This window comes from Carettochelys insculpta, chromosome 23 (genome assembly GCF_033958435.1).
Source record: "Carettochelys insculpta isolate YL-2023 chromosome 23, ASM3395843v1, whole genome shotgun sequence".
NCBI lineage: Eukaryota > Metazoa > Chordata > Testudines > Carettochelyidae > Carettochelys > Carettochelys insculpta.
This window is the reverse complement of record NC_134159.1, coordinates 4,114,844-4,122,493: the sequence shown is the minus strand read 5'-3', so window position 1 is coordinate 4,122,493 and position 7,650 is coordinate 4,114,844.

The window sequence follows — 7,650 nt, the reverse complement described above, 5'->3', positions numbered from 1 at the left end:
ATTGCCGTCCGAAGATCTCTTCCGATAAAACTTCTGTTGACAGATTACGGCCACACACAAAAGCAGATTGTGCGGCTGATCTGTCGACAGAGAGAGGACAGCCTGTCTCTCTGCTCTCTGGACAGAAAGCCCAACTGGAAGCACAGCAGCCAGGGCTATCCAGTGACCCTGAAACCCTGTCAGTTGACAGAGCACCTCCCCAGAATATCCACAAGGCCTTTTTGTTATCAGATTCTGCTGGGAAAGGTGTTCTGCCTCATAGGGAGAGGCAGAAGGCTGTGACAAAAGTGCTGAGTTATGTCCACAGAATGCATTTTTAGTGTGGACACGCTGTGGGTTTTGTTGACAAAACCCTCTGATGTAGACATAGCCCTCTCTGTCTAACTTATCCCTCCCTCTCAAACCTCTGCCCCATCTCCCCTTCCCTACCTACCTCATTGCCTCCTAACCTTCCTCTCACCACTCCCAACCACTCTCAATGTCTCCCTCCCTCTTTTACCCCAGCCTCTCCTCTCCTCCCACCCTTGTCTTTTCTCCTGTTCCCCTCACCTCCTGATTTCTCTTTTTGGATTTTTTGTGGGGTGTTGGCATTGTTCTTGAGCTGTGATGGCACCATTAGCAAGGGGATCTAATTGCGCTGGTGGATTTGTGATGCTGAGTGGCAATCAGAAGTTGCACTGAGACCTAGAAAACTCATTTCATATAGGCTCCTGAAAAGTTGCCATCTGTTAACTTTCATTGTTCAGCTGGGACAATGGCTGAATCTGATCCAGGCAGCTAGTAATAATTAGTCTATTACTAATAGTCTTGACCTCTACTCCTTCTTTCAATAGGAAAGATAGTCCTGTCTGAACTGGGAATGTATCCACAAGGAACAGGGCTTGTTTCTTTTAAATTGTATATGTCCTTAGGTGCACAAGATGTCATCATTGATTTTATGCTCCTTGCCTTGCTGCTTCTGGATTAATCATAACCTTTAATTTTAGCCACCGATGCTTAACAAAAATATATATAAAATAATTATTTAATGAATGCAGCATTGCAACACCTGAGCCCCAGAGCTGTGATGTCTGGAAAACTGCACTATTTATTAATAACAAATTAAAATAGGGAATCTAAAAATCAAAATAAAATCATATCACACACTTCGCTTTGTATCACTTGAAACAATTAAAACCAGCTGGCAGTTACTAGCTGTGTAATCTACTAAACATAAGTACAGGAAGAAAGTGGGGAAGAGGAACAATCAAACACACAGTGGAAACAAAAGATGTCCAGAAAGAATGCTCAAAAATGTGTGAAGATATATAGTCAAACCTGCATTAGGGACTTGCATATTCACTAAGCACAAAAGTTCTATGTAACTTGCTCAACACCTCACAATTTCCACTTTTGTTTTGCTTAACCATTGTTAGGTCACTGAGGTCTGTGTGGTTGCTGAATCCAGGCTTTGTTATCACATTGCCACCTTGCCAGGTCATTAGTGTCACCCTTAAGCATTTAGAAATCCTGGGTCTAGCTGCTAAAATTATGAGACTGACTTAAGAATAATGAGATTTTAAAAATTAAAGGCCTAGCTTTTAACACTTTTGGGTCTTTTTATTAAACTGCAGGTTTCTGAGCATTCACAGGTCACATTTTCAATCTTTACTTGCAACTGTGAGGGCTAAAAACATACATTTTTATTAAAATGGAGATTCCCAAATCAATAAAAAAACTCCAGGAGCTGAGGCTTTAAAAAAACAAGTATCTTGAGACTTGTGATTGACATACTAACATTACCAATTGATAGATCAAAGGCATGGATGAAGAAAAAAGAAAATACAAAAAACTACAAACAAAAATCCCCCAAACCAAACCCCTCTAGCAAATCACGGTTTGAAAGTGCCCAAACTGCTGTCTCCTTGCACACTGTTTGCGTTGCCTTCTACCCCAATTTTGTGAGCTCCCATGTAACCAGGATCTTAAGCTCTGTTTGCAATAGGTAATACTGCTGTTATATAAGCATGGTAGAAATGAAAGGTGTATCTGAGTTTATTCATACAATGCTTATCTCCTTAGCATCTGAGTACCTAAAACAGAAAAAGACATTGTATAGATATGAAAAGACATAATGTGTCAGAAGTTTCCATCCCTCCTAAACTTTGAATAGGCTTTTAAAATTGAATGACAGAGGCACACAGTCTGACAGAGGATGTAGAAGGGGGCTGAACAGATATAATGATTCTTTTATTGTAGACCATCTGTGCAGTGAAGCTGAAATTCACCCCTGCACAGAGAGTGGTAAGTGGTTCTTGGTTTTTTGAGCAGGCTCTCTGCAGAGGAGTTAATTTTTCCGAGGAAGTGGGATCTTCCTGGCTGTAGAAGCCTTGGCGGTAGAGAGGTACTTACCTGCCTTGTAGGGACTGGTGAGAAAATTAGACCCTCATGGTATCTTGTCAGCCAGTTCATGACTAGGGCCAAATGGCGCTACCACTTGGTCATACAGGGTAACTGTTGGGAATGTTCAACTGGCAGCTTCTGGAACATTCAGGATTGCCCTTGGCCTGGGAAGATGCTGATTGGCCACGGTTGAAGATAACCAGGAAGCTCAGCCAATGAGATGCAAGAGTGAGACACTGCTCACAGAAGGAGTGGGCAAGCTTCCCATGTCCCTCTTAGGTCTGTGGTAGTAGAGGAAGGGTGGGATGGAAGGACTTGTGCTGGTTCTCTTTGGTGGGCTGTATAGTATAGTACTTCAGTTCCAGTGTGTAGTGGGAAGGGGAAATAACAGATGCATGAGAGAAAAGCCTCAGGGAAAACAAGTGACGCCCTGAGGCGCTTCATATTTGGGGGTGTTGTGCCTTTTTCTCCCTTTTAAAGTCAGAGCTTTCTTGTGGCCTGCTTTGCTGATGGGTATTCTCCTTAGGGCGACTTATTTGCTTCCTCTGCTGGGTGCAGCTTCTCCAGTTTTCTTGTTCTTTTCCAGGTTGACAGGTTCAAACGTGAGACACATCAGCATCCTTAGTTTTACTTTGAGTCAAGGCTCTTGAGGCATTTCCTCACTGTGGACTGGGTCACTCATCCTGTTACTCTTATTTGCTTTCTGCAGATGCATCTCCCCCTCTGGTCTGACTGGCCAACTTTGCATTCATCTATAGTTCTTCACTTTTCTGTACCAAGTGGAAAGTTCAGGCAAGCCAGAAGCAGGTAATTTTTGATAATCAATAGTCATGTCTGGAATTCAGCCTTGTGCGAAATAGGAAAAGATATCTTAGAACTGGAAAAGACACAGGAAAGGGCAACAAAAATGGTATGGAGCAGCTTTCATTTCAGGAGAAATCGTTCAGACTGGGACTCCATCCACAGAACAATTTGGGGCAGCTGCCTCAGGTCGTATGCTTTGGGAGGACCTGCAGTAGCTGCCTCAACCGTCCTGTGTGCCAGTCCCAGGGTGGTTGGGGGGATTACTGAGGGCTGGGCACAGAGCTTCCATTGTGTTCAGCTTTACTGCATCACTAGGAAGCAGAGTGCCCTGGCCCCAGGGCACTCCACATCACACTGCTGTGGGGAAGTGGCACTTGGAAGGCTGGGAGAGGGCAGTGGGGTGTAATGGAGCAGGCTGCCAGGTTGCTCTGGCTCTCGCCACTGTGGTGAGTGTGGGGGTAGAAGGGAGACCCCTGTTGCCACTCTGCACGTGGCCCTCTGTAATCCACCCAGCTCACATTGCTAAGGGGAGGGGCTTTAGCAAGAGGGACAGGGGTGGTATTTGAGGGAAGGGGTGGAGAGGAGGCAGGGTGGGGATGGAGCAGAGACAGGGCAGGGAGGGGCATGCAGCAGGGGTGTTCCTATTACTGACAGATCACTTACTTTCTCATTTGTACCCATAAAATAAGAAAATAAATGATTTGGCATATAAGTGCTGTGTTTGTATTTCAGTGTATGTAGAACTGTATAAACAAGTTGCCTATATGCAATTTTAGTTTGTACTGACTTTGCTGGCCACTGACCTATGGGTCTGGTTGTTCTGTTCTTTTCCACCAGTTTGCCTGGTACTGAAGTTAGGCATATCAGCCTCTAATTGCCATACTCACCCCGATCTTTTTTTTTTTAAACAGCCATTATATTAGTTATCCTTCAATCATAGGATGACTACCCCTCCTGCATTAGGGGAAACGGTCCTGTACCGGGGATGCTCAAAAAGCATCCCATCTTATTTTTAAAATGGGACTAATTGTCCCATATTTGGGCCCTCCCCTGCTGACCTTTTCCACCAACAGCTGCTCAGGCACAGCTGCTGGTGGAAGTCACTTCTCCAAGCCTTGGGAAGCAGGGGGGAGCATGGGCGGCTGCTGCATCCCTGCCGCTTCCCTGGGGCTCGGGAAGGACCAGTGGCTGCCACTTTCCTGGGGCTCAGGGAGAGGACTGGCTGCTGCGGCTTCCCTGGGGGCTACCGCTTCCCCAGGGCTCCCTGAGAGCGCTGGTAGCTGCTGCCTCCTTCCCTGCTCCCCGGGGATTGGTGGAGCTGGGAAGGGCTGCCCTCCCCTCATAAAGGACAGGGAGATATGGTCACCCTATCCAATCATCTGGTACAGAGGCTGATTTCAATGACAGGTTACACACCACAGTTAGCAGTTCTACAATTTCATAACTGAGGTCCTTTTGGGGTGAATACCATCTAGTCCTGCCGGGTGGGTACAGTTCGATTTCTCAGTTTGTTCCAAAACCTTCTCTATTGACACCTTAATATGGGAAGTTCTTCAGATGTGTCACCTACAAAGACTGGCTCAGGTATGGGGTGCTCCACCATCGCCTCTGCAAAGAATTCATTTGGCTTCTCTTCAACAGCCTGGTCTTCCTTGAGTGCTCTTTTAGAGCCTCAATTGTCTAATGCCTCATTGACTATTTGGCAGTTTTCCAGCTTCTGATGTACTTAAAATACTTTTGCTGTTAGTTTTTGTGTCTTTAGCTAGCTGGTCTTCAAAGTCTCTCTTGACCTGCCTTGTTACGCTTTTACACTTGACTTGCCAGGGTCTTGAGCCTTTCTACTTTCCTCAGTAGGAGCTGACTTCCAATTGTTAAAGGATTCCTTTTTGCTTTTAACAGCACCTTTTACTCTGCTGCTTAGCCATGCTTAGACATTTTTGTCACCTTATTTTTTTTTCATTTTGGGGTATACGTTTAGTTTGAGCCTCCATTATAAGGTTTTTAATCTCCTTGCAGTTGGAAGGCATTTCACCCAAGTGACTATTCCTTTTAATTTCTGTTTAACTAGCTTCCTCTTCCTTGTGTAACTCTCCCTTGTGAAGTTACATGGTATTATGGTGGCTTATTTCGTATTCCCGCCAGCCCGACAAGAATCTTAAATGTAATTACATTATGGTGGCTAGTATCAGAGAGGCAGCTGTGTTAGTCTGTATCTTCGAGAACAACGAGAAGTCCTGCTGCACCTTATAGACTAACAGATATTTTGGAGCATAGGCTTTTGTGGGCAAAGACCCGCTTCATCAGATGCATGAGTGCTGTTATTGAGCAGTTCAGCTATAGGCAGTGCTTGGATCAGCTCCTGTGTTCCACTTAGAACCAGGGCTGGTGGCAGACTTTGTTGGGCCCTGGATAATGTGTGTGTGTGTGTGTGTGTGTGTGTGTGTGTGTGTGTTAGGGGGGTAGTTGGGGGAACTTGGCTCCAGACCTCCCCCCCAGAAGTGAAGGTGCCTCCTGCAGAAGGGGCAGGCCTGGGGCAGCTAGCATTCAGCGCTGCCCAGATGGCGCTGTGCTCCCTGACCCAGATGCTTGCACTGCCCAAACTGTGCCACATGGGGCTCCAGCAGCAATTTAAAGGGCCCTGAGCCCTTTTAAAATCACCAGGCCCCAGGGTAACTGTCCAATTCCCCGCCCCTACCCCCCCCACAGCAGCCCTTCTTAGAACTACATCAAGAATTGCCTCTTCCCTTGTGGATTCTAGGAAAATCTGATTCTAATCATTAATGTGTCTAGAAAATTTCTATCTCCCTTTCTTCCTGAGGTGACATACCCAGTCAATGTGATAGATAAGCCCCCATTATTATTGTATTATTATTTTTATTATTGTGTTTTCTTCCATTGTAGCTTCTGTAATCTCTCTAAGTGTTTCATGCTGGCATCACCGTCCTGGTCAAGCTGTATGTTCCTTCTGCTGGACATTTATTGTTCAAGCCTGGAATCACCATCCATAGAGATTAGATGGTACAGTTTGATTCATTTAAGATTTATGTTATGTGACTCTATGCTTTCTTTCACATACAGTGCCAGGCTTCTAGCAGTCGAGTGGATTCCTGCAAATAGGCATCATGATCTGCAGGGCTCTACTCCCAAGATCCACTGCAGCCAGTGGAGAGGAGTGTAACCGCGTCGCACGCGAGAGCTGGCACCCTACGCCAGAGCTCCTCCCACACCCAGTCTCGGGGTCACACAGCCTTGCTGGAGGTGGGGTCGGGGGGGCAGTGCAGGCACAGTGCCAAGAGGAGCTGCTGGCACGAGGCACTGGCTCTCAGTGTAAAACTCTTCTCCATTGCTTGCAGTGGCTCTCAAGAGTAGAGCCCTGTGGATCTGCACATCACAATGTCTATCCACGAAGATCCACATCCTCAGACAGACATTTCTATCTGCACACAGCTCTACCCAGCAGCCTCTCTTATATATTTGGTATCCTGGTATTCTCTCATCTCACTGATTAGCCTAATTTCACCAAGTTTCTGTGTTACCCAATACAGCACTTTCATTGAATGCCTGCCTCTCCCATTCACCCATCCTAGCACTTAAACTTCTCTCATTCTTTCTTCTAGCAGGAATACTATTTGCATCAGTAGTGTCTACTCCTGAGAGGTGCTGAGCTTGAGCAATGCCCACTGAAGTCCAGAGGCCTTATTGATGGCATTCTGCACTTATCAGGATCAGATCAGGTTCCCATTCCCTTAAATTTCAACGTTCCTTTCATTCCCTCTATTTGTCATATTCCCCCTCTCTGCCTGTTTGAAAATAGCTCTTGTTGCTCTCCCTAGCTCTGTAAATTACCTGCCCCCAGGCGCTCTCTGCGAAGTAATGCAGTAATCCCTCCAAATGCGCGATTTCAAATTGTGCTTAACTTGCATTAATGCAAATTACATGCAACTCAAAATCCCACTCCTCCCAGCCCTGGCCCAACCCTTGCCAGCCCTGCTCAGCTCCAGTTCAACACCACCTGCCCTGGTTCAAACCCCCCATGGCCTGGCTCTTCTCCCCTCACCTCCCCCCGTGTGGAGCTGCAGCTCATTGCACCCCCCCACACCCGTGCATGTGGTTCTGACTCACCCCCATTCCTCCTACAGCCCTCACCCTCCCCAGGATAAACTGCTGTGTCCCCCTCCCACAGCCCCAAACCACCACCAGGCTTAACCCTCCCCAACTGCCCTCACCAACCTAGGACTTACCTTTCCAAAAGAGGTCCAGGTGCTCTTGCTGCTTCCCTGGCTGCAGAATGTGTGTTCTGGCAGGGAAATAGCTGCCTCCCCCCTGCCCGACTTAAGGAAAATTTGAGTTATGTGAGAGTGCTACCTGGAATGAAGGGACCTCTATGACCATTGAATGCATTGTATTCTAACCTGCTCCCTCTCACTTAATTAAGTTTCCTTCTTCAAGCAAACCATCCCTTGT